A 19,387-nucleotide genomic window follows, 5' to 3' on the forward strand; every position below is an offset into this window, starting at 1 on the left:
AGAAAAGAGCAAATCAAATATAAGTAAAAAATTTCTTGGGGTGGCCTCAAAAATGTTTAGTGCATTCGCAACGACCTTCTTGTGGAGGGGGAGGGGGAGGAGGGGGAGGAGGGGGAGTGGGAGAAGGTTCATTCAACTTTCTTTTGCCGAAAATTGAATTGGATTTCGGGGAGCAGAATTGAAACATTTGCCGCCCAAAAGAAAATTGTTATTGGGTGCTAACGGACACGTAACGTTGGCGCTAAGCGAAATACGAGAAAGAGACAGAAAGAAGAGAAAGAATGTGTTGGCCCAGACTCGAACCAGTTGAAATTTGTTGCCCCCAAAAACCGGTTGCCGGTTACAGGGGAACCTTTAAGGAAAGTTGACCGACCAGCCAGCCAGCCAGCCAGCCAGATATTTCTTCGCATTTTCGTGGCCAAAGACCATTTTTCGTGTTAATTGTTTTGATTAAATTTTTGTGTGACCCTCCATTTGTGGCACTCATCCACCTGTCTGTTGCATCGTCACATCATCTGTCTGTCCATCAAGTGTCCATCATAATTATTTATGAAAACATTGTTTTGATTTGGCAACTCACAAAAGTCCAAAAACGCGATACAAAACCGCCTGTTGTTTGGCCGCCTACAATAAAATCGATGAAATGGCCAAAAAGCTTGGACCAGGCCATAAAATTGGACATGGAGTTGAGGTTTCATTGCGGGTTTTGGGCAGCACATTACGAGCAACGTGAGTCTGTTGGCTGGCCAACAGTTTGGCAGTACATTTGGTAGCATTTTGTGTGGATATCCCAGCCGGAGGGCCACCTCTGGGGAGGTGTGCTTTTTGCTCGTCTTTCACTCGAAATTTGTTTCAAAATATGGCATTAATTTGCTTACATTTCAGTTTCCTTTGAAGTAAAGGGTCGTATACGTATGTTTACGTATGCATATTCTGTAATTTCGTTGGAAAAAGAACCTTTAAAGACCCTTCTTTCGGAAAATATTTACATGAACACATGCATACATAAATATTTAAAAATATGTCCATACTCGTACAAGTGCACTCGAAATGATAATAGAAATCCGACGACAATCTCTGGGCAGCAAAGCCCTTTTTAAAGGGAATCCCGCAAATATGAGCAAATATTTATACAAATTCTGTGGCGCCTTATTGTTTGACTGGAGGTTCTTTCCGTCTCCTTTTTTCTTGGGAAAGTACTGTATTGTATGGTCGCCTTATCGATCAATAAAGAAGCTAAAAATTGCTTGTATCTAAAGCACATAAATGCGTTTATTGCTTCCGTTTGGAGCGAACCCGCAGTCACAGTCACAGTGTCACAGTCACAGTCACAGTCACAGTCACAGTGGTGACTAATTTATAGGAATTTCCTCCCACACACGTGTTTGTAGATTAGTTCCGAATGCCTGTATTTGTTAGATTTGAGCTCTGTTTTTGCTTATTGGGTGTAGGAATCAATGTATTTATTCTGTATGCCAAACAGGATGTTTTCCTTCGTAGTACAAGAGCCACGCCTTTTGTCCACTCGCATAATCAGCATACTCTTTTTTCCCTCCTCAACACACACACACATACACTCGCATGGAGACACCCACATGTATCCGACAAATGTGTGTGTGTGTTCGTGTATCTGCGTATCTTGTATCTTAATGTGTATCTCTTGTTGCTGGCCATAAACGAGACTACGAGGGAGTATGTATGGCGCTCCTGCTCCTCAAATTGACGTGATTTGCATTTTAATGCGAAAATATTCAACAACAACAAATGCGAATCTTCTATATGAAAGAATATATGGATGTATCTATGGGGTGGATGGATACATTACCCCTGCCACGGGGAGGCTTATGGAAATCGATTACAAGTCGAAAATTGTCCATGGGAATGGCAATGGATTCCCATTTGTGTAAATTGTTAAATGAGCTGCCAAATGACTTTGAACCGAATCGAAATAAATAGTATTTGGCCCATATTTGTGGGGTTCATTCCAATAAGAGGTTTGACAGCAACTGGCCGCGAGAGAACACACAAGAATTCACAAGGAATTCTTTCTGGCAGAGCTCGAAAATATTCCTAAATACACAAAAACAAACACGCAAGGAACACGCAGGCAGAATTTTTTCTTTTTCTTCTTTTTCACTCGATCACAGGCTGCGCTGCCCGAAGTGTCGTTGCGTATGGATGTATGCGTGTGCGTGTGTGCTTGCGGTCGCGAGATAAAGCTCTGCATAGAGATCAACTCTTTGTCTCGCTCTCTCACCCACAAACACCTCTCTTGCGGTTTATTGCTCATTTGCAGACCCCTTTTTTGCAGCTCGCTTCGAATGTGTGTCTCTATTGCTGTCGTATTTGCTTTGCTTTTGTTTTTTTTCAATCAGAAGATCTCGCATTGGAAATACATACATACATATGTTTGTGTGTTTAGTGTTAATTGCCAGCCTCGTGTTTAAGGAATAAAGCTCAATCGGTTTCTTCTGACGAAATACTGTACAAGCGAAAGAAAAAGCGTTAAAAATATAACGATTCCCATTAAAAAAAAGATTATGCCGACGGTGGAATACCGAGGCGTCTGTAGCCTTAAATATTACACAATTTGTTGCTTGAATTTTGCAGTTAATTAAGCCTCCTAGTTCTTGGCTGGCACTGGCATCCCGCCCGCCCCTGGGCCTGGCCCCGCTCTGATTGATTACAGTTACCCAACAACTGTAGCGCTGTGGCTCCCAGAGATTGTCTATCTGTTGCCTAACTGTTGCCACAGTTGTTGTTGTTGTTACCTGTCTTCCGCCTGGCTATATGCCACGCCCTTCTGGGGTTTCAGCCTTATGCCCTCCCTCCCTGGCCGACCCGTTAACATTCTATTAACGTATTTTTCTTCATGATTACTACCTTTGCCACATGGGCTGGCTGTGGCATCAAACGGGTTTCCAATCTCCGACGCGCGAGAAGCCTCAAAGAGAAGAGAACACGGAAGCGCCCTGTCCCCGGTCTGTCCCCACGTTTAAATTACATTTCTTTGAGTTTTTCTTTGAGTTTCTTTTGAGGCTCCATCACTGACTGATGGCTCTTGATCGATACATTGATTGATTGATTGCCTGACGGATTGGGAAGTGGGGGATTGCGCGCCCTTCATTTGCAGGTTCTAGATAGATAATAAGTAAAATGAATATTTACTTTCAGATATTTATCTTGAAGTACACGAAAGACAGACTGTTACCTAAAAAAAACCCGTTGTCAAGTGTTAATGAGGTTCTTTTGCTGTACTCTGTTTTTTTATGTTCGCTGTGCCAAATACTTTTGACGAATGCCGCTCGGCTTATAAAATATTTAAGCCAATTTCTTGCCCCTCTTACCGCCCTGATGTCATTACGAATTGCTTATTAATGCCACCGATAGGTGCTCTGCCAAAGACACGTCCAGAGACCAAGCCCCAAAACATTCCACACTTTCGTTTTGTGTCCCATTGATTTCTATTTTATTTCCACTTTATTTCCACTTAATTTCATTTAATTTCTGGCCTTTGATGCTTTTGTTTTTGCTGCCATTAAAGTGCAGTTTTTTTTGTATTTTCTTTTTGCTGTGGCAGCACTTTCTAAACAAAAGTTTCTGCGCTGGAAATATCGTCGCGAAAAGCTTTACATAATTTATAGTTTCGTTTTTACATCACTATTTCCACACGAATTCTCTTTGAATATGAATAAAAGTCGCTTTTTATACCCTTCAATAGGGACTGGCCTGGCAAGGGTGTATTAGGACTCTCTCTGGCTCTAACCTCGATATCTTGTGGGGTATCGAAAAACCTCACAAGGCGCTAAAGGGTTCTATAGGGAGAAGATCCCGCAAGAGCGAGAGCTCAAATGGAAAGAAAGAGAGACCGAATGGAAGGAATGGAAAGACCAAGAACTGATGGGACATCGTGGAAAGGATCGTATTTGAGAGACTCGGAGGGAGAGACATGGGTAATGGGGAGGAGGAAGGACTCCCGCGAATCGGCAGAAGGTTGTATGTTCTTCGACCATGGAAAAAAGAGACAAGTGATGGAAGCCCCGGAACGGTGCTGGCATACGGCATATAGCGTGTGTGCTCTGTCACTCTTCGAACGGAGATGGAGAGTCGTCACGACACCTGAATGTACATTCCCCTAAAGAACTTATTTGTGGGCTTTAAACGAGATCTACAAAGAGATCTTAAAACTCTAGCATGAGACAGAAGCCACCGGTTCTACGGAACAGAACTCAAGATTCCGTTCAGAAACATCAAAGATGCTTCGTCGAATGACTCGTTGATTCGCTGTACGAATTTCCCATAAGTGAACGACTACAACGAGCCACCGTGTTGGCGGGGTATCTTCATGGTCGGCAGCACTTCTGCTTTTTTGTGGTTTTCTTCTGTGAGATTTTGTTTTGCTCCTGCACTTTTCATAGCTGTTTCGCTTTGTTTTATTCATTATTTTCATTACGCTTTTACGTCGTCTTCTTTTTGCACTTGGACGGCGGCAATTAGCGTAATTTAGTTGCATTCAAGAAGCGGAAATAAAACTATAAAGTGTTTTTTTGTATCTTTTTTTTGTTTTTGTCGGAAACGGAGAAGATGCGAGGAGAGAAGATACAATGAGAGGGGTGGGGAGAGGAGAGGAGAGAGGAAGAAGTTCCGATTAAAGAAATTTGTTTTGTTTTGCGGTTTTTTATTCCCCCCCTTTTTTTTGTGAGATTCGCTCATGGGGATATTTATCATAATTCCCCTTCCACAGAAAGGGTAGGTGTGGGGAGGGGGGGAGGGGGGGGGATATACGTTTTAATTGGATTGTGGAAATTATTTGCAAATTAACTGGATTTTGGCTTTGAGCGAACGAAACTTTAATTGAATTCACAGCTGAGAAAGTTCTATCGAAACTTTCTTCGTGATTTAACTTTCTTCAGCTGGTCCAAAGCCCCCTTGGCACGGTCTTGGCTTCTGTGGGGATTCCCTGGGTGTCCCTGAAACCATGAATGTCGTTCCAAGGCAGGAAAACTCCTGCTTCTGATGATTTACCTTCCATTGAATACCATTTTGCCCCCTGCCCCTGTCCCTGCCACTGCCCCTGCCTCTTGAATGGCAATCAACTTTTGCCCCTACTTTTGTTATAGCCATACTTGTAATGGCCATTTAATGTGGCTATAATTGTGTTCATATTTTTAGAGAAATCTCTCAAGTTTGACGAAGGTTCGACCTTGCTGCAGGGCCAAGAGGAGAGGTACGAGTATTTATAATAAAATCAGAATAAAATACAAAACGAAACGATATAATCTGCCGAGACTTTATGCCCTTGAAACGGCTTTCAGGTAAAATCGGCTCTTTAGATCTTTATCCGAAGAACTAGAAAAGATAGTCCAGGACTCCACACTCCCCTCCACACTCTCCATGCATAAAATCTGATATGCCATTTGTTTGTTTCAAATTCCACTAGAAAACACACATCAAAGTAAGTGCCACAGAATGTTTCAGCAGCGGCAAGTGCCACAATTTATGCACAAGCAAAATACACATTTCCATAGAATTTTTGAGTGATAGACAGAGGGGGAGAGAGGCTCTGATGTCGATAAAACAATCTTGGCCCCCCGCGAACGCCTTTAACCTTGAACTCCTCTCCGAGAACCGCAGAGGAAGTTCGCGTGGCTGTTTGTGGATGTTTTTTGCGGATTTATCAAGCGAGACACAATCGGACTACAATAATAAGTGAATGAAACAATATGTTTTCATAGCGTGGAAATGCCAGCCAAGGCAGTGCTCCACTCCGATAAGAGATTTCCTCCCATTGAATCATCGCTTCGCTGGGGGAAGCACTTCAAAGTCTCTTATTTGCAGATAGTAATAGAAACACGAGCAAACCATTATCTTATTTGCAACTATGTATAATAAAATATAATAAAAAACAGACAAAAACAAGGGAATTAATGCCCATTGAACCGATTGATTCATTCGATTCGTTTATTTAGCTGTCACTTTTATCCGATAAGTGGATAAACAACAAAATAATTGGGTTTATTGAAATTACTATTGACATTTTCCATTTCCATTTGGCTAACACACACACACACTGTTTCCTCTTCCAATTTCCCAGCAGAGGCCTCCTCCCACAGAAATACTGGCGGATTTTTACAAAAACCCGCGATTTACGACAATTTTTTGTGGGCTGTCGGCCTTTGGTTCTGGTTGACTCTCTCCGAGATAGCTTCAAATGAAAATGTGGCCCCATCCTCTGATTGTTTGAACGATTTTAGAACATGGAAAGTCTCTTTATATCGTCCGACAGCGGTGGGTAATCTTTTCGAAGGAAAATCCGTATCATGCACACGCAATGCGTGTTGTTTTATCGAAATTATTGGGCATCGCGAGCATCAATGGGCGATGGGCACAACTTTAAGCAAAGGAATCTTCTTGTGCGTCCACGACTTCCCTCTAATCCTGACACAGATATCCTGTCGTTGCACAAAGCCCAAATCTCTATCGAAAACATACATGAGTCCCTTTTGATGAATTATTCAAAGAGAGCACTTTTCCACCCAAATAACACTGTGTGGACACACTCTATGTGCATATGTATGTACTGTGTGTACATTGTACACCTGTTTCCACGCTGGTAGAATGTTTTGCATTTGGCTTGGAATTTGGGGACACAAATGAGGGTGGGGGGAAGGGGTTTGCCCGCATATATCATACTCCCATTTGCATTATATATGCGTATATACTATATATCTACTGAACGAGTGGAATCCTTGGGCCAGATTGATTTTCCTTGCCACTGCCACTCCCACTCCCCACCCCCCGCCGCCCTTCTGTTGCTGTTGTTGTAGTGGCAGGTTGTGTTCTTTCTTTTTTCCATATTCCACATTCTCTTATTGATTTTTTGTTTGCTTTTTTCCCCGTCTTTGTGGAAATCGTTTTTCTGCTGTACTTTTGCTGTGTTCTCTTTTAATTGCATTATGCAGGAAAATCACAGGGGCAGGACGGAAGGGGTCGCAGCGGGACGGGGCAGGATGTGGTGCAGGTCCTCTCATTGTTGTGACCTGCTAAGAGATCGAACCTTGCTGGCCAGAAACGGAATCTTCCACATTTCCACTCATTTTTCATTGGGAAAGTATTCTCATCTACATTCTCATGACAAAGAGCAGAGGAGCAGACCATTAAGGAACATTTTGAAATATATATGGTATTAAATCAGAGCCAGTTTCCTTCCCTCCCCTGAAAGGGCTAAAGTAAAGTAAACTATTTTCACTTTTTTCCCCCCTTTCTTTCTCTTTTACTTTTTCTGTTGCCTTTAATCTGGTTCGCCATAAATCTGTGGGTGTGGGTGTGGGTGGGGGTGTGGATCGGATCATTAATACGGACACGCTTAAGCCGGGACTCTATTGCAGGCCAGGTCCAGGTCCAGGACCAGGACCAGCTCCATCCCCCTGAAGCGGCACGTGTCCCACTGCGGTCCCTGTTTCCCGTTTATCACCTTCTCCCTTCCCTTATCAGGGCAATGACAGACAAAAGAGCGGGGACGGGAGAGATTTCTTTTCAACTATTAACTTCTGCCAGGGAAAAAATCCTCCGGTGGTGGTGGAGGAGGAAACAAGCCAAAGAGAGAAAGCACTTAAAGGATCAGCCCTGGTGTGGGTGTGGGAAGGTAAATGTAAAAATGCTAATCATTTGCTCATTAAATCCGCATCAGTCGCTGCCGACTCTGTGAGTCCATGGCTGCTGGTGTTAATGACAGGACAAACACCAGCCAGCCACCAAAAGAGAGACTAACCAAGAGAGAGAGAGAGGGGGAGAGAGAGAGTCTTGCCTGCCCGGGCCGTACGAACAGCTGTTGTGTGTTGTGTGGCTTCAAAAGTTCAACGAGAATTTTGGCACAAAGAAAATGAGAGAAAGACAAGAAAAAACAAAACAACAAGAGCAAAGAGAAGGAGCAGGAGCAGGAGCAGGGAGGAGGTTGAAGATAAAAATAAAAGGAAGAAGAGTTTCCAAGGGAGAGAGAGAGAGAGAGGTAGAGCCCGAAGCAAAGGACGAGTGAGGGGCATTACAGTTACAGTGGTTACACCTTCAAAAGGGAAAGAGGGTACACCTATCTCATATAGAAAACTTTTGTATAATGATTAGATAGGATATCGATTAGAGGATTCCATGATTCAAATGTAATTATTTTCCACCGAGTGAAATCTTTGCCATGATTTCATTATAATAATGATACAATTAGAATGTGAAACTAGACCATTTATAATCATTCCATCGAGCGATTCTGTTCTGTTTTATAGCCCACCTTCAATCCACACCAAGCCCACACTCCATCGCGTTCCGTTGCGGGGCGCTCCACTGTACCATGTCCTTGGCTGAGCAGCAATCAGCGGAACAGCAGCCGCCTCAGTCTCTCTCGCTCTCTCGCTCTCCGACAACACCGTGCAGACGACATCTTAACAGCCTGTGAAATATTAGGACCTGCGACTGGACTGAAACTGGGGCCTGAGCCTGGGACAGGGACAGGGACAGGGACAGGGACAGGGATACATAACGAGGGGCCACAGGAGGGGGGGGGGGGGCCCCGTTGCGGAGGAATGTGCGAGGGGGTGAATGGCAAATCATCTGTTTAAATCGATTTTCCTTGTTTTTTGTCGTTTTGTGCTGGTAATATTTCTTTGTTGCTCGCTTTCCTCTTTCCCGAGCCTACCATCTCCCGTTTTTTTTGTGTATTCTTCGTTTGTTACCCACTTTTTCTTTTCGCTCTCTTCGCTAGTTTGTTGAGAAACTGCTGGAACGACGGGACTCTACGGGTGAGTGGTGGGTGGGCCCTGTGCCCGGGCTGGAAGGCAGTGGCCAATATTTCATGTCCTAGATCTACTTTCAAAGCTTGAGCGACCACTACTCTCCATCTTTCCCCCTCTGATACGATCCATTCGCCATTTAATTGACCCCAAAAATAGCTACCGAAAAGTGCCACAAAATCTGAGATCTACGCCCCCACGGATCTGCAGAGGGTGAGGAAAAAACTACCAACTTTTGGGCTCATTAAATGAATCAAAAATTGCCTGTGGCTCACTGGGTGACCATAAAAGTCGAATCTTTCGAATATGGGCCATTTAAATGAATCGAATTCTCGTAATTTATGCAAATTGGTCGAAATGTTGGCCAAAATCACTCTTCTGGAGATACAATATCTCAAACCGAAAAGTTGTAAATTGTTTGCGGGGGAAATGAAACAAAAGAAAACGAAAACGAAAACAAAAACCGTTGATATATCACGCACTGGGGCCGAGCCCCAAGAGAGTATACTGAGACCGGAAAGTACTTGATCGCCTTGATTGTAGGTGGATCAGCTATAGGCAGAGGACTTAAGCTAAAGATTGAAGATTTAAAGAATATTTGTTACCATCAAAGACCTTGGATAGTATTTCCTTTATGAAGGAGAGCGGAAAAAACTTACGAGTTTTCCATTTGTAAATGCACTATTTGGACCCACTGTACGGCCAGTATATCGCATCATATCAAAACTGGTTGAAACAATTACACATCCATCCAGCCGCCCAGACGATCTAGTAGCTCTGATCTCAGAGATCTGTACGTGCCTGCCCCTCCATCCCTCCACGCAGAGCCGCACCAAAACAAAAAAACGAGAAAAGCTCCATTGGAGAGCCACGTTACGTGCCGCAAGCGAGTGACTATCAGATAAAGCACGATTGTAACAGCACATATAAAAAGTTTCAACTATTTCGTGGCGGTACCAGTTTAAAATTTTATTGTTACGCTTGTGTAACAACAAAAGCAACAGCAACAACGGCAACAACAACGAATATAATAGCCATGGCATGCGCTAAAACAAGAACCAGTCACGTCATGACTAAGTTCAGCAAAAGCAACACTCAGCAGCAAGATAACCCTCCTCCCCGGCCCCCGACAGAATTTGTGCATTTGTGTAATAGAGGGGGGAAGAGAGAGAGGGAGAGGCGGCGTGCGGAATGCGTGCAATTCCCAAATCAAACCACAAAAGAAACACTCGAGAGTGGAAGGTCAATAGCGGGACCATAAAACGATGCGATAAGGGGAAGAAAAATAAATAGAAAAGGAAAACAGTTTGAGTTTCGGAATTCCGAAAAAACCACCTCTGGAGGGGAAAATGATAAGAAACAATAAGAATATGAAGGTATCAACGCTTTACTTCACTGCAGCAGGAATCGAATAAAGAAGGAAAGAAGCTCCAGAACAAGAACCAACAAAAGCAAAACAAAGCGTGAAAACAGAAGAAGAAACGGGAGAAAAGTAACACTCGAGAACAAGCACAAAAAATCGAAGAAAACGAATCGTTAAATGGAAAAACAAACAGAACAACAATCAGGGCAAAGTAAATGCCAATCGGATCGGCAATCAAAGAAAAGCAAATGGTTTCAATGACTGTATTAATTCCATAGAAAAGAGAGCGAGGGGTGGCCGTGCACCGGCTATCGCCTATCGCCTACCGCCTACCGCCACCTAATGGCCGTTTCGCAATCGAGTAACCATGACCGTGTGCGGGCAATTACGAGTACCGATGGTCAGGGCAAAGGGTTAACTACTGTTATTCACTTTTCAGGGGTGCCGGATGCAGGTGAAGGTCGAGCCTGTGAGGGGGGGACAGCGACAAGGCATGCATCAGAAATGCAGAAAACACAGCACACTTGTTAAATGCTTTTTCATTATATTGTTACCATTTACATAAATATTTTGAAAAGGAAAATACATTTTGAACCTCCACGCGATCCTAAATTATTTCGATCTCCTTCTTTCTTCTCTCCACCGCGCTCTTTTCACCAACTGATTCTCACCCATACACGTACTCATATCCTTCTATCTCCTTCTTCCATCTTCTTCTTCCAAGTCCCGTACTGATCCCGCATGATCAATTCTACACTTTCCATCGACTGGAGACTCGAATTTTTCTCACGTGTTTTCTCCTCTCTTTTCGACTTTCATTTCGTTATTTCTAATCTTTCACACACGGTTTTGGTATGATAAAACATGATTGACATTGCCAGGATACTGACCTCTCTCTCTTTCTCTCTCTTTGATTTCGTTGCTTTTCCCGAATTTCCCCGGAATCCGGCTCAAATTTATTTACTTTTGTTGTAGTCTCCCGATGGTTTACATTTGTTTTTGTTTTTGTTGCTCTCAGTGGTTAGTGGTTTTTTTTTTTGTCAGGTTTTCGTTCTCCAATTTTTGGGCTGGGTAAAAAACAGGACTCGCTCGCTCGCTTGCTCTTCCTTTTCCTCTCTATGCGCGCGCGCTCTGCCAAATTGATTTTCACTTTTGGCGATTGTCAAAAAAACCGAAAAAAATCATAATAAAAGACAACAACAAGAAGGCAGGAATTTTCACTTGTGCCACTTTTTGTGGCAGCAGAGCCCGTCGTCGTTGTTTTTGTTGCAGGGAACAGGTTTCTGCTTTTGTTTTTGGCGTACCTTTTCCTTTGCCGTTGACTTTGCTTCTCTTTTTCACTTCTTTTCCCCGAGATGCTCGCACACACACGCACGCACAAACACACGGACGCACCAAACGGCGACGACGACGACGACGACGACGACGCCGGCAGCGCTACTTTGGCCAAACAACAAAAATTCTTGCGCTGGCTTTGATTTTGGTTTTGCTATTGGCTTTGCTCTTTGCGGAGGCGAACCGGTTTCGATTCTGTTTTTGCACTTCACTTGACGAATTTCGATTGATTTTGGGCCAACATGTCCGAATATTTTTAAAACGATTCAGGAAAACGCTTGCACCGGAATCTTAGTTTAATACTTGATGCCATGCACCGTTATTTCCCGCATCATCATACACTTGTTTTCTCAGCTGCTACCGTCTCACTCGCACCTCGCACGAAAACGCGCACATCCACCGTTCAGTTCGAAAATTGTATATCTATATTTATATATATATTTTTTTTTGATAATATATTTTCGTTATTTTTGTTGTTGTTTTGCAATTTTGTATTGTTTATCAACGGATTTTTCTGAATTCAGAAAAAATTCGACAATATCTCGTTGTTGCACGGTGCGCGGCGGCGATTACATTGATTGTGTTTTCTTTTGGTGCCTCGATAAGAAATCGTACTTAGCCCACCTAAGCCCCCTCTTTTTAAATATAGTTTATCTATTTAAATAGTTGAGGTTAATGTCGGAAAATGTTAACGATTGTAAATTCTACTTGTAGATTCATGCCATTTTTCCTCAGAAGTTAAAAGGAAATCACTATTTTTTTAAATTAAATTTTCATTATTTTTAATGGAATATAAAAATACCCCATTGGCTCATAATGGGTTAATTTTGACTTATCGATAGTATAAAATATGAGACCATTTTCCATTTCTCGGCTACAATGTGCCCATTTCTTGCATGTTTCTGCAGCATGCTAATACAATTTTTCGATAATTTGTGTCTCTGTTATATCAATACGTTAAACATATAATTCTAAAAGAGACCAACCCAGTTGCGGTGTATATAGAAAGCTTCTGCATCGTTCCACTTCTAGGTCACACAAAACATTTTCTTTTCCATTATTTTGTCATTATTTTCAATATCTTTCTAAGAAAAACCTATGTATTTATTCTGTACTTGCCGCAGTTAGCTCAAATCCTTAAAAACATCCGCGCGCCCATCAATACTAATATAAATACTTCCTATCGCATTGTGTTGCTGGCTCATGTTGCTAGAAAACATGCTCAATAATTTCCCATGGCTGTTAAGAGCAAATGGGAAATTTGCTCTTTCGAAAAAATTCCTTCGCTGTTTATTAGGGAAAAATGATAAAAAGCAATGTAGTCGACATTTCATACCCTGCATTTAGATTATAAATAGAAAAACTATACTAACTTGGAGTAAAATATATTGAAATACTACCAAGCTGTTGTCTAAGAAAATTGTCGCTCAATATATCAGATAACACTCGTAAGTACCAGTAATATTATATAGACAGAGCTACAATTTAACATCAGAATGGGAATCCTTTCGAATCCTCTGCACATAGGAAAAGCCATTGACTGTGGCTCCCTTGTCCACTTTTTTCGTCCAAGTTCTGGGTCACTTGGGCATGTCGATCCGTCTCTTGAAGGTTTTTCCTCGTTTCTTTCGATTGCTGTTGTATTGTTTTTCATTTTCCTGACATTCCGCCGGTGGCCGGCTCAGGTGGACGGTGGGGGCGGAGGGGGGGGGGGGGCTCTGGTCTTGGTTGTTGTGGGCGGCGTTTCATCCATTTAAAAGCATTTCTTTGCGGGACGGTTGATTGTTGCCTTTTCCCCTTTTGTTCTTTTTGCCTCTTGTGTTTTTTTTCTTAAAGTTTGTTTCTGGAGGCGCCTCCCATTGTGGTCATCACGGTTGCCCTTTTTTATTGTCTTGAATGGGAGAAGATTGAGCCAAATCGAGGATTACTAATTGCTGGCTTCTGGAATTCTTTGCCGGAGACTTTAATGATTTCGCAAACAGTCAAAAAGGTCTTTGCTCTAGTTCTTTGGTACAAAATGCATTCCACTCTGAGTTGCAGCAAATTAAATGTTGAAATAATGATGTTCTCTGATAGCTCTCCTCCAAATCATTAACTTCTGAAATCCATTTCTCATTTGATTGTCTGCTCATTTGCTTTTATGTAAATCTTTCGCTCGTCCGTTCGGCAGGAAATGGAAATTTTCACTGAATAAACGTGAGCGGCCACCGAAATGATGACCCCCAAAAAAGGTCAGCCCGAGTGGAGATGGGAAGTGATGAGTGGCAGCGGGGAATGGCAGTGGGAGGGGCTGCATTTTCCTTACAAAATTGCAACGTGGCCACTGAATGGAGCTTTTCGCTGCAGCCACAGCCGCTACATTTCGTGCATCTAATAATTCATTGAATTTCCATTAGGTTTTGAATTACCTCCCACCCCCGATGGAGCCAACCACAGGCTTTGCGGTTCACGCAGCATTATTTGGTTGAAGGTAGCGGCAATCGCAATTATGCCCCAACGCCACAGCCTCCTCCGCTGGAGAGCACCCTTTTCCGGTTCAATTCATCAACATCGTCCATTGATTAGAACCCACACTCCCTGCCTCTGCCTCTGTCTCTGTCTCTGCCACTGCCTGCCATCCTCGCAGAGTTGCCAGAGTGTGCAGATTTCGCTATGTTTTGGTGGAGACTGTACCAGTAGCGGCTATCATTGCAATCATTCTGACTCAATATTGACTCCAATCGATCGCTTGTGTCATTTTCCATTGTTGATTGTTTGTCTTTTCACGCTTCAAAGTTGTTTCTGCGGAATGGCGTCGCCCTACAGCTGATAATCGTATTTGTTCTGGCTTTTATATGTTGTTTCTGAGATTATGACTTGCAGCACGTGCTAGTAACTGAGGGACAGTGGTTCTGACAGTAATGGAAAACTTAGGGTCCAAATGCTTGAATAACAGAATCTACTCCACGAACATTTCGACCGATCGTTCTGAGAAGCCAAACAAATATCACTTGCATCTGCAATGGTCCTGTTAACAACGGAAGGTGTTAATTTCGGTCAACTCTTGGCACATCTTCTGTGCACCACTGTGCAGGCGGCATGAACAGCCACAAAGAGGCTGCAACAACTGCAACAACAACAGGGAACCATCGCAGACCTTTTAGCCCGGTAAATGCAACTGACAAGAGTTCCCTGTCTGATTATATCAGTTGCATACATCGCTTAACGGTCTACCAGTCGTTCCCTTTCCCCCCGGCGTCTCGGCCTCCCCCGCACGAGGGGCTGTGCGTGCTTAGAAAAACAGTTTGAGAGCCACTGGCATGGGCCAGATGGATGTTTCGACTCCATCCGCTGCCTGTTTATGCGCGATTTATGAGCCGGCCACTACAACAGCCTGCTGCTGGTGCAACATGCCTGATGCATGACACGCCCCCACCACTTGCACTCGCTTTCATAACGGCCCACGGTGGGTGGCAGACCAGGCCTAAAGTAGCAGACGTACATATTGTACAATAAATAATAATCAGTACTTGCCCCCGTGCATGGATCGTTGGGTGGGGGGAGACCTGAGGATCGCATTAGATTGTGGCAGTCTGATCCCGCATATAGAGGATAATTTGTATAAAAAAACAAACACAATTGTGGTTTTATATTTTGAATCTTTTGAAGCTTCCTATCCTGCAAAAAGACTCTGAGTGGATGGCGGATGGATCAATGTTTGCCGCTCAGCAAAGCAGAAAAATGGCCTGAAATGCTGGCAAGTGAAAGTCCAACGACTGCCACCGACCCGACCAGCTACAGCCTCAGACTCACAGCCAGACCCAGACCCACAGACGCTCCGACGCTTCGTTCACATCTCACTAACCTCGTGATTTACATTTGCATTTTCGCTTACATTTACATTTACCGCAAACCTGACTGACGTCAAGACAGGCGGGCAACGGTGGGGGCCGGGCAGGATGGCATCGTATGGGGGCATGGGGCGTGGCATGCGTCGAATGCAGCAGGGCAGAGCAGGGTTAACGGTATGGGGGAGACCAGACATCTGCATGGACGTTGAGGAAAGTGAAAATTGGCTCAGATACTCCGGGCCAAATGAGCGAAAGTGATCCCAAGGAGAAGCGAGAGAGTGTGTAAAATGTTCGAGAGAGCAGGAAATGCTTGGAGAAGCGTTTAGCGATTGGCAATGCCTGTCCAACAGCATTGAATTTCAAATTTCTATTTCGTTTTCATAACACGACTGCAGTGTACCCCATCCCCATCCCCATCCCCGTTCCCGTTCCCGCCCCCATTCCATTTCATACTTATGCAACAAGATTATGATTGAGAGATTACTGTTTGAGAAAAGTTCGCGTGCGGCATTGCCAGATGTGAATGTGAATTTGAAATGGAGCTGTAAGTGTGAAGAAGAGCAAAAGGTACTCCCAAAATATAGCCAAAAATTAATCAGTTAACGAGGAACTTATGCAAAATATTTAGACACACAGCAGAAGCTTGAAATGGGAAATATGCAATGAATTTATGTCCTTCAGTTGTGGCCCCCTCCTTCTTCCGGGCAGCCTCCCCCTGTGCTGTGCCCTGTCAGCACTTACACGAATTACACGACCTGGGAAAATTGTAATTCATAATATTCCAGGCACCAGGCACCAGACCAGACCAGACCCCGACCCCGACCCCGACCCGCCGACCAGGCTAACAAATCCTTGGGGATTGCCATCGTTGCTGTTGCTGCTGCTGCTGCTATTTTTAGGCCTCAAGGTTGTGTGGTGGGGGAGCGGCAGGAGGATAAGCAGGATGACAGGAGATGCCAACCTGCCTGTGTATTTTTTGTTTTTATTTCCAACTTCTGGCCATCGCAGCTTCAAGCTTTCCAGTGGGGCTGAAAAAAGACAAAAAAAAAACCAGAAAATTATGGGATAAGGGAGAGAAAATTTAATTTACTCATCTGCACAGTTCCTGGATAACATAACAATGGTCAAACCACTGCTTGCTGATGCACTGCTTGTTTGTGGAACTGCTTGCCAATAGACAGCTTAAAGGTTTAAGCTACTTGTTTGAAGTGTTGCTTTCGAATACTTTCCAGATTTCGATAAGATTTCATTTAAGACAGTTCGAAGCCCTTCTGTTTAGTATCTATTAGTTTTAACTGGTATTATTATGGCATTGTAATGATTATTTGTGATCAATTGTATAAACTATGAACTGTTTTCGTAAGCTAAAGATTCCATGTACATTTCTGTTGCTGACAACGCCAGGAATGTTCCACTACGTCACATCACATGAACTATTCAAAAAGAAACACAATTTAACGTAGATCATTGCATTCCGATATCACGTGACTGCGAGGTAGTGGCCCATTCCCGCAACGTTGTTTGGTTCTTCTTGGTTTACAACCTCTAAAAAATAACATAAAAATTAAAATCAATTAGATCTTCAAAATACGGCTTTAGATACATGTATCTTCTCGTCCAAAAATAGCAGAAAGCCTGTCTCGCCTGACGGGCACCTCCACCCGCAGTTTGCACATTGCACAATCAATCATCTCTGTCTATAATCAGCTGGTTGATTGGATCCCAGTCTACTGCTCCGCTGCTAGCTCCTCGTTCTCGAACCCTGAACAAAATTAATGAAAGTGTCAGACATGGTATATTTATTAAGTGAGGCTGGGCCAAAGAAAGCTTTTTGGCATACAATACATGCTCCTCGAAGAGTTACAATGCCCCACCTTACATGAATACACCTTGATTAAAAGTGTCTGACAACAGGATAAGAGATTAGGGATAAGAGGAGCGCGCAGCTCCCCGGATTCCATTTTGGCCGGGCATTTTCCCATCATTTGCATGTTATTGGGCCCCATTCGAAGAGTGGGAGAGGTGGCGGAGACAGGAAAGGGGTTCCAGTTCCGTTCCAGTATTTGTAAAGCAAACTATCAGCATTTTCTTCTCTCTCTCTCTCTCCACCTCCACCTCGTCCATAGGATATGCAAAATGTCCACCCACCCTCTTCCTCATCCTCTTTTGGGGGACAGCTTTTCGCGCGAGTGGCCGCTTATTAGTATTTGTGCAAGGGATTTTGGTGAAGGATTTGCGGTCTTTACTCAAATATTGCATTTGCCAGGGAGCTTTGCGGTGGGGGCGGTGCACCGAAGAAAGGGAAACGAGAAAGTGACACGTTTTGAGGGGATTTTGAGTTGAAGTTGGAGCAGTTGATGCACACTCGAATAGGCAGCTTGTAATAGAGATAGAGATAGAGATAGAGGAAACGTTGCTCCATTAGCCCAAAAAGATCATATCATCCTTCGTTGAAAGTACATCCGAGTATGGATGAGATTCCCTCAGGAGCATATAGAGGGTATAGCTTTTGGTAAATATTTTCAAAGAAAGATGGAAAATATATGCAGCTTTGGAGCATTGGCTTGGCAGATGAGAAAATTGTCATTGCCAAAATATTTGAGTTTCCCTACGAACGAAATAGTTCTGTTCTGGCGATTATATGTTTAAGTTTTACCAGAGCTCTGCGTCGAATTTGTACAGCCACTAAATGCAGAATTTGGAGAATCAATTGGAGATTTGTGTTAAGGAAGTTTCTACTACACAGACTGTACTTTAAGCTGTGCCTGTGCTGAACTTCAAGCCGAAGATCCTCTGTGAAGTAATCCAACAGTTGGACAATTGGAGAATAAAGCTTCAACGGCAGTGCGGCCATTGAGTTGGCCAAAGACAGACACAGGCCTCTGCTGTTGAACAAATTATGGCGAATGTGCAACAAACTTGCCAGAAAATTAGGTTAAACAGAAAAAATAGTAATCACCGAAACGCACATGGGGCCAGGCGGACAGGCGGCCAGGACAGGACCGTTCCGCTGCCATGTGGCAACCGAATGTGGCTGCTGCTGGTGGCTGGTGGCTGCTGCTGGTGGCTGCTGTGTGCTGCCTGCCCGCCAGCCCAGTGGGTTTCTGGTCCAACAAATTGCCGCGAATTAAGACCGTCGCACAGAAACTATAAACAACAAAAATCCCCGGCAGGTGGTAGGACCAGGCCAGAGCCCGCCACCAGCAGCAGTTGAAGACATTTTTAAATCAGATTCGATTTGCGTCTTGGCATTTGGCGATTTACGGATCGGAGACTCTGGGAATCGGCCTGGGCTCTCCCTCCACTCCACATCATTTTCCAATTGCGTAAGCAGCTGAGCTGGGAAAATGTCCAAGAGAATAGCCTGAATTTCTTTTGATATTAATTCACTTTTCATTGAAAACTTTTATGGATTGTCCCTCGGATCAAAGTGGAGAAAAGTGTTGCATCTCACTTTCTTCCTTCCCTTTTCTATCAATCGTACAGACTCTTTCGGTTAACACTGCACTGTTTAGGCCATATTTGGTCTATATCCTACGAATGATCCGTTGCTGATCAACTTCGGCGCGATACTAAAGTCCGCAGAAGTCGATCCAGTCGCCATTACCCTTGACGCCACACAAAAAAGATTTATTCAAAAATGTATATAAAATGTAATTAAATATATGCCACTACGAATGAAAAAGCAAATAAAACAAAATCTCAGAAACACTCCCCAGTTCCAGTTGCAGTCCAGGCTCTGCTCTCCTCTGTTCCCTGTTCTCTGGGTTTTTTCGCCTCGACTCGACTCGACTCGATCGAGAATTTGCCGAGTGGCCAAAAAATTAAGTTAACCCTTCAGAGGCCAGCAATCAAGGGAATATATTTTAGAAAGTTAATTATTGATGATTGAACTGAGGGATTTCCCAGTTGTCTTTAGAGCAGTATCGTGTTCTGGCCGGATCAGGCCTTCAGTTGGTTGGAGTAGCATTCCGCCGAACCCAGATGCTTTCCACAGTCGCACTTTGACTTTGAGATGCAGCCTAGTCCCTGGTTCCTCAAGATATTGCAACTGACAACAGGGTATTATAGTGTTGCAG

The 19,387-nt window shown here is 43.6% G+C and overlaps 1 protein-coding gene across 1 annotated transcript in view; it reads right to left on the reverse strand.

Annotated features, from left to right (window-relative positions):
- The window catches only part of LOC6590977 (SH3 and multiple ankyrin repeat domains protein 1), a 72,271-nt gene extending 60,335 nt beyond the window's left edge, over positions 1-11,936 (reverse strand). Inside the window, exon 1 of the mRNA XM_026986757.1 lies at positions 11,034-11,936. The gene's annotated coding sequence lies outside the window, so the exon portion shown is untranslated. The remainder of the gene's footprint in view (positions 1-11,033) is intronic.
- Positions 11,937-19,387: the final 7,451 nt, after the last annotated feature.

Source organism: Drosophila persimilis, unplaced genomic scaffold, assembly GCF_003286085.1.
Source record: "Drosophila persimilis strain 14011-0111.01,24,50 unplaced genomic scaffold, DperRS2 tig00000002-arrow-pilon, whole genome shotgun sequence".
Classification (NCBI taxonomy): Eukaryota; Metazoa; Arthropoda; class Insecta; order Diptera; family Drosophilidae; genus Drosophila; species Drosophila persimilis.